Below are 8,925 nucleotides of genomic sequence, written 5' to 3' on the forward strand. Positions count from 1 at the left end.
GTTATGACGTGTTTTGGGCGTTCAACTCCGGATCATGACGTTTTTCTGGCGTTTAACTCCAGACAGCAGCATGAACTTGGCGTTCAACGCCAAGTTACGTCATCTATCTTCGCGTAAAGTATGGACTATTAAATATTGCTGGAAAGCCCTGGATGTCTACTTTCCAACGCCGTTGAGAGCGCGCCAATTGGACTCCTGTAGCTCCAAAAATTCCATTCCGAGTGCAGGGAGGTCAGGATCCAACAGCATTAGCAGTCCTTTTTCAGCCTAAGTCAGATTTTTGCTCAACTCCCTCAATTTCAGCCAGAAAATACCTGAAATCACAGAAAAATACACACACTCATAGTAAAGTCCAGAAATATGATTTTTTCCTAAAAACTAATAATATTCTACTAAAAACTAATTAAAACATACTAAAATCTACATGAAATTACCCCCAAAAAGCGTATAAAACATCCGCTCATCAGACACCATATCTAGTCATCCAATCTGCAGGTCTATTTGCTTCAGGAGACACCCACTCAATGTGAACAAGCCAAGGACGAAATAAAAGTTCATAAATCTTGTAAACCAAATCTATTACTTCAGATGAATACCCACTTTTAAGATCATGCATGATGGGTAGAATGTCAAGACAATCCGTTTCACATATAATATCCCTCAAGCCGCAATCCTAAGCTAAAACCAGCCCCTCCAAATAGCAAACAATTCACATCTGATAATAGACCAGGAGAAATGCTTGTAGAGCAACTCGAGATCCAGTCTCCCTTAGAATCTTTAATAATACACCCAAATTCCGCTAAATTTGAATCCAGATACAAACTTGCATCACAATTAACTTTAAAATTGTTTCCTGCTGGTGGTTCCCAACACAGGCAATTTTGGAGAGACCTAAAGGCATTGTTTCGATTCCTGTAAACTTGTAAGTCCTTGGCGGTAATTCTGGCCAAGGCAACAACCTTGTGATCTGTCCAAGGGTTGTCAGTATTGAATATGTCATTGTGCTTATGTTTTCATACCCACCAAAGTTCTGCACCAAAAGACGCCTCATTGTAAGTCAAGGCCTTCCGAAACCACTCTTCAAGAGCAATACCAGCCGTCGAGTCCAGGATACTAGGATCCAACATATGCCAAATTGCCTTTGATCGTTCACAGTCTCTAAGACAATGCTCAATAGTTTCCTACGCCTTATTACATCTCTTACACATATCTGAAGAAGATAAATGCCACTTGAATCGAAAGGTCTCAATTGGTAGGGCATCATCAAAGCCAAGTCACATAGTAAATTGAACTTCTCCGGAATGTTTGTATTTCACAACCAGTTCTAGTTACTATTGGCATTCCAATTTAAGGTTTTCTCTAATAACCATCTATAACCCTCCCTTACACTATACTTTTTTGTTGCTGCAGGCCACCACTTCCATTGTGGCTCCAACTCAGTCGAATTAGGATATCTCAAACCACTAACAAACTGCTTAATCTTATGCAGAATAGGCATGGTAAGACTATCAACCTCCCAAGTCACCCCTTTCCACAAGTCAGCCACTATGAAATCTGATTCAGAAATATGCACATAAGGAACAAGGTTGCAAAGCTTACCAAAAGGAGTCCATTCATCATACCAAACTGATTTGTGGACATCCCCAATAATCCAATGAAGCCCTTCCTTGAGATACTCATAGGCACTAACATTGTTCTTCCGGATAGCCGATGAAGAATTTTTACTGTTTCCACTCATATCAGACTGATTCCTGAGATATTTATGCTTTAGAACCTATACCCACAACTTCTCACTATTATTTAGGCAATCCCATACCAACTTTTCCAGAAGCTCCATGTTAGCACAGGAAGTATCCCAAATGTCCAATCCTCCTGCCCTTTTAGAAATTATGGCGACCTCCCACCTAACCAGAGGCAACCCTTTCTTGGTCACTTGGCCTTTCCACAAGAACTATCTCATGAAGGAATCAATTTTATTACATGCATACTTGATGAGAAGAGATATTTGCATTTTATAAATCGGGATAGAGCCTATAACCGATTTAACAAGACAAAGCCTCCCTGCCTTATTTGGCAGGCATCCTTTCCAACTGGAGAGCTTCTTCGAAATATTTTCAATAATCTCCTAAGTCGTCCTCCTGGAAGCTCTGGCATGACCGATGTTAGTTCTCAAGTATTTACCCAAATCATTACAGAACCAGATGTTAGAGACTCCTGAGAGAACCTCTTTTATCCTCTCTAACACCCTCTTAGAACACCGGCCCTTTGACTTATGAAGATTTATCTTTAAACTTGACGCTCTAGAAAATAAGTCCAGGCTATTATTGTTGTTTAAACACCTTTATACCAACTCATGGTTTAGGAATTACTTTCTTTTTACATGTAACCACTGTACCTTCCCAAAATTTATGTATTTTAGAAAGTACATATCTCAAGATGGTATGTTTGGACTTAATTTTATTTTGGTTTTTAAGGGTGTGTTATTTGAATTTAAAAAAGTTTTATTTAGTTTCAATGTAGTCATACAATAATTAATATCACCGTTCCACCAAACTTTAATGTTCTTATTTGAATAAGAGGTTCAAACTCGAGAATCACATGATCAACATTGGATGCATCACCGTGAGCCACTGGTTTTGGTTCAATTACATGGAGAACATCGTCGAAAACTCGGTTTCTGCAGAAAAGTTCGCCAGTGGCGACGAAGACAAGGCTATCGTCACCTCTACCACAGGAAACTCCCCTTGACAACCAAAGAGTTTGGTTATATAAGTTTTTCATATCTGAAAATTGAATTTTGTTAATTATTTAATATTGACTTTACGGCAGGACTATACACTACAAGAATATGGCCGATTAGCTACCAGAAAAAGAGTCGTAAAATCGTCGCTAATCCGACGGAAAATATAATTTGTGACGGATTAGCTACCGCCTAGCAACTAATGCTTTCAATTATCCATCGCAAAATACATTTCAATTCTTCGTGATGGATTAGCTATGAACGTTGTTCCTCACTAATTGGCCATTTCGCACAAAGTTTATTTAGCGACGAACTAGTGTGTGAATTGTTTCTCGCTAATTGTATATCAAACACTTACGACAGAATAGTGACAATAATATCACTCGTTAAATTACTTTTATTCGATTGAACCCCTAAGTGACTGATTTGCTAGAATATTGTCACTCGCTAATTAATTTGTGACAAATTAGCGAGAAAAATTTTTCCGCTCTTTTTTTAGCCACAAAAGTCAATCTACGAGAAACAAACTTACTCGTAAATCTCTTGCTAATTAGCCGCTTTTCTCAAGTTCGGATATTTTGTGACTGCTCATTAATTTAGTCGTTAGTGCGTCACTAATTTCTCGCAAGTTAGTGACAGATTAGTGACAAAACATATTTCTCGCAAAAATTCGTCGCTAATTTGTCAAATTCTTGTAGTGATATTGAAGTTAAATAATTTTTTTTATTTAAATAAGACACTTTAAATCTTAAAAACCAAAATAGAATTAAACCTAAATGTAATGGACCAATTTAGTACTTGAAATTACTCTCTCAATATTTATGTGGTGTTTCATATTGCATGTAAATCTTACTATCCTCTTATTGTTTAATTAGGTTAAAATTTAATTTCTTTGTTAGTAAATCGTGATAACCTCCAACTATTTATGTGTATTTTTTAAAATTATTGGAGTCTCTAGCAATTTATATAGAATTAATTTAGGATCAAAATGTAACAATTTTTGAAAAAATATAACTGAATAATTTTGAGATGAAATTATTTTATATATATAAATTGCTCCACTTTTATATACATGTATAATAAGAAAACACTTTTTTTGTGATATAATGTCTTTGTATTGGAAAAGAAACTCTATAATATTTTAGTATTATCAGAAAATTTATAATTTTATGTCTACATCAAGAATGGGTCTTTTATTTTAAAAATATATTTTAATACTATAATAATAAAAAAATTATTAATATTTTAATATATTCAATAAATTGAAAATGTAAAAACTTTTCATTAATTTTTAATTAGTAAAATATTTTCTGTTGTGATATTGTTAAAATATGTTCTTAGAACATATGTTAATAACACTGAAATTATATTAGTTTTTCGAGAAAAAATATTTAGAGCACTTTAAAATAATAATGTTAGCTAATTTGATAAAAATACTAGTAACAATGTATTTTACATTAAGATTAATATACTTACTAATATGTATGAATTTGAGAGGGGCATTATCTTTTCTTTTGTGAGCAAGGGACATTATCAATTTAATTAAAAGTGTCAAAATTAACTCAGTTATTTACTTATGTATCATCGATATAAAAATAAAATATTATAATATAGTAACTAAAATCTAATCATCACCATATATAAATTCTTGAATTGCAGGTAAAACTACTTTTATAAATTTAAAATTGCGAGAACATATAAAATGATAGAAATACCTTGTTTGAATTCTTAAAATCATATTGAAAATTAATAGTGTATTTTTTTATAAATTATTATTTGCAAATAATATTTTCACCTACAAAAATAGTATGAAAATTATTTTGTTTTCCAAAGATATAGAGATTTGAATATGCAATTTTTAGGTGAGTATGAAAATACTATGCCATTTGAACTATTGTGTGAAAACATTTCATTATATAGTTTATATATACCATTATTTTCAATCACAACAAAAATATATATTTTTATGGTTTAATCTAAAATATTTCGGTAAAAAATTTAAATATTAATATTTTTGTGGATATAATCTATTGAGATTATTAGATGATAAATATATATTAAAATGAATATTATAAAATAAACTTATAAAAAAATACTTTTAAATAAAAAGATATAACAAATTACTAAATATTAGATATGTATGTATATATTGTAAATTGATTTATTGTAAAATTAATGCTTGTTAAAAAAGAGCTCATTCATGGCATATGTGCTAGTCCATGATAACCTTCAGCTCTTTCCAAAATAAATTGGTTGAAGCTGCACATCATAGGATTAGACTACAATTTTATCTCTCACTTTATGGGTGAAAAAAAACACAAGTTGCAGCTTCACCATGCTCTCCAGACAAAATATTTTACATACAAAGTTTTCACTTTTATCTTATCCTTCTATATATTTTATTATAAATCTTAATGGTCGAAAAGATGGGAACAAAAATATTTCAATAAAGTACGGTGGTATCATGAACCGCTTTCCTATAATATTATTACTCAAGAATTATGTTATAATTTGTTATGATGCAAGTATGGCGAATGATTGATTTGATTTATCGACCAGAGAAGGAGGTGTTGGCTGAGCTAGATACAGATATAACCCTTTAGGAAGTACCCCTTGAATCCTTGATTTCTTTGTATGTCAATCACAATCTAGTGTAGAATTTTATTCTGTCTTCAATTATGAGAAGAATGTAGTAACAATGTAAAATTTGATTTATTGCAACATCCTTCATTTTAGAAAAACTTGTAACAAATGAAAAAAAAAAGAAGGAAAACTTGAAACATTTTAAAGCTCCGAAATTTTATTAATTTTTGGTGACTGAAAATAACACAAAGAAAAAGACTTAAGAGAAAGAGTATGACTCCTCTCTAATAATAATGTCTAAACTATTAGGGGGCAACAACCACTCCACGTACACCTACTTGTTAAAAGAAGCAGTCTTAGCCATTAAATCAGCCACTCTGTTTGTTGTGTTCTGAATGAGTACTACCGTAGCTGTCCAATTAGGCTGGAGCATCTCATTGATTTTGTCAAGCAAATCAAAGTCAGTCCTAATCATACTGGTTGTGTCTCGCGAAACAAGAAGAAACGCATCAAGATTATCAATTTTACATATGACCTCTTTGCACTCGCAATCCCAAGTCATAACAAGCCCTCTCCAAATAGCATGAAGCTCACAATACAGAACACTAAAAAGAGGTATACTGGCAGAACAACCTTTTATCCAAATTCTCATGATGTCTCTAATAATACATCCAAAGCCAGCTAATTGCTCATTTTCAAAAACACTTGCATCGTAGTTCAGTTTACAGACTTTCATCAGAGTTGGTTCCCAGTTATATTGCAAAGAGGAAGGAGTAATATATTTTTGGGTGGTAATGACATTGGAGAAATCTCGAGTAGCATGTTTAGCCAAGTGAACAATTTTTTCTCTACTCCATGGATCATCTTGATGGAAAATGTCATTGTTCTAATCTCTCCAAATCCACCAAAAGACCGCTGCAAAGAAGAACTCATTTTTGTTGAGGCTAGAACGAATCCAAGACACAAAATCTAAACCAAAATCCACAACGGTCATTCCCAAGTTTAAGCTAATCCAAATCCGACGAGCTTTTTGGCAAGTCCTAAAGCAATGGTTAATATCTTCTAGAGAAAGATAACATCTCTAACAAAAATCAGAAGTAGTAAGACCTATTTGAAATTGGTAGCTAGCTGTCGGAACTCTGTTGTTGAGGTAAAGTCAAAGCAAACACTTTATCTTCTCCGGTATTCTCAAGCGCAAAAGCAAAAACCAATTTTCATTATCATTCCAGCCAAATTTCTTCTTCAATAGCCACTCATACCCGCTTTTAGTCGAGAGGCGAGAGTGTTTGAGTTTGTCCAAAACCAACCTGTTTTATCTCTTGCTTGCTTGATAGGATCAAAGAGCATCAAATCAAGTTTAATTTCTTCCGGAATCATTGTGCAAAGAATATCCCACCACCAATTTCCATGGTGCTAGACATCTTCTAACTTCAAGAGATAATAAGAAATATACACAAAAGGAACCAAAGGAGCGAGCATTCCATATGGTCGCTAAGCATGATACCAAAAGGATTGAGACATCCTGCCTATACACTGTTCCGAGGGTTACCTGAAACGGTAGGTCGATCTTGGATGAGATCGTCTGTGTTGGTCGGAATCGACGTGTCTGGCAGGTGGGTATCGGCCGGAGCTGGTGTGTCCGACTTGTTGGACTTGATGGCGGTGCTGATCCTTCGTCCCCGGAGGGTGGGGGGTACCTGCAAGAGACTCCAATGATTAAGTTAGCAAGGGTATTAAGCAGGTATTGAGTAGAATCAGAGTATGAGTTATACCTAGGTGCTCCAGTGTATTTGTAATGGTGTGGAGTGACCTTTTGGATAAGATAAGTTAGTTATCTTATCTTATCTTTTGAGTGAGGCCATCTTATCCTCAAGGGAACCACCCTTCTCTTGTAGGCTTGGGTTGCCTTAGGATCTGGGGCGTGCTCCTCTAGTTGGGCCCTTTGTTTGGGCTTTCTCGTGACTTGGCCAAACTCTTTGAGAAGAGGTCGGGTTGTCCTGACCTGAAGAGGTCGGTCGCTTTGTCTGTAGACATCCCGGGTCAGACATTTCGACCCAGGGTATGAACAGTGCCCCTGCTTGAGCTCAGTCTTCTTTTTTGAGGCCGAATCTTTGACTTCAGTCCTTCTTTGGTGAAGCCGATCTCAAGCATTTTGTCGATTCCTTTGTATCAGCTTTTGAATGTAGAACGTTTCCTCTAAAAGCGCGCGCTTTTATATCGGCGCTTTGGGAACGTGCGAGGGTTTAATGCTTTCCTTAATTTTAGCATTAATTGCCCCGTTTCCCTTTGGCTCTTTATTTTGATTTCGAAAGCCCAGAAACGGTTTCTCTCCTTTCGCCCTTTTCATAACTTCTTTTCTCCATTCTCTCCGCTCTTCTGGTTTTTTGTTTTGTGCTTCTCCTTTTTCTGTGTTTGCAGCGTCGTTTTGGCATTTCTGGAGCTTCTTGTTTTTGCCTGGAGTTTCGCATTTCTCTCTTCGACATCGCTCTTTGTTCGCGTTCTTTGTGAGAAGGCTTTCCCAGATTTCGTCTTCTATCTTCAGTTTCTTTGAAGCTTGCTGCTCATTCCAGGTTGGTACTAGCTTTCTTGCCTCTTTCGTAGCTTTGATGAGCGGATAATTTATACGCTTTTTGGCATTGTTTTAGGTAGTTTTTAGTAAGTTCAAGCTACTTTTAGGGATGTTTTCATTAGTTTTTATGTTAAATTCACATTTCTGGACTTTACTATGAGTTTGTGTGTTTTTCTGTGATTTCAGGTAATTTCTGGCTGAAATTGAGGGACTTGAGCAAAACTCTGAAAAGGGCTGACAAAAAGGACTGCTGATGCTGTTGGAATCTGACCTCCCTGCACTCAAAATGGATTTTCTGGAGCTACAGAACTTTAAATGACGCGCTCTCAACGGCGTTGGAAAGTAGACATTTAGAGCTTTCCAGCAATATATAATAGTCCATACTTTATTCGGAAATTGATGACGTAACTTGGCGTTGAACGCCAAGTACATGCTGCTGTCTAGAGTTAAACGCCAGAAACATGTCATGATCCGGAGTTGAATGCCCAAGACACGTTATAACTTGGAGTTCAACTCCAAGAAAAGCCTCAGCTCGTGGACAGATCAAGCTCAGCCCAAACATACACCAAGTGGGCCCTGGAAGTGGATTTATGCATCAATTACTTACTTGTGTAAACCCTAGTAGCTAGTTTATTATAAATAGAACTCTTTACTATCATATTATCATCTTGGTTTTGATTCCTGGATTGTATTTTGATCCAATGACCACGTTTTGGGGGCTGGCCATTCGGCCATGCCTGAACCTTTCACTTATGTATTTTCAATAGTGGAGTTTCTGCACACCATAGATTAAGGGTGTGGAGCTCTGCTGTACCTCAAGTTTCAATACAATTACTATTACTTTCTATTCAATTATCTTTTATTCTTATTCCAAGATATTCGTTACACTTAACTTTGATGAATGTGATGATATGTGACACTCATCATCATTCTCACCTATGAACGCGCGTGATTGACAACCACTTCCGTTCTACTCTAGGCCGGGCGCATATCTCTTAGATTCCCCAACAGAATCTTCGTGGTATAAGCTAGA

At 35.6% G+C, this 8,925-nt stretch overlaps 1 pseudogene; it reads left to right on the forward strand.

Moving 5' to 3' along the window:
- Positions 1 to 5,343, forward strand: part of LOC110278186 (WD-40 repeat-containing protein MSI4-like) — a 44,837-nt pseudogene extending 39,494 nt beyond the window's left edge.
- The last annotated feature ends 3,582 nt before the right edge of the window (positions 5,344 to 8,925 follow it).

This window comes from Arachis duranensis, chromosome 2, assembly GCF_000817695.3.
Source record: "Arachis duranensis cultivar V14167 chromosome 2, aradu.V14167.gnm2.J7QH, whole genome shotgun sequence".
NCBI lineage: Eukaryota > Viridiplantae > Streptophyta > Magnoliopsida > Fabales > Fabaceae > Arachis > Arachis duranensis.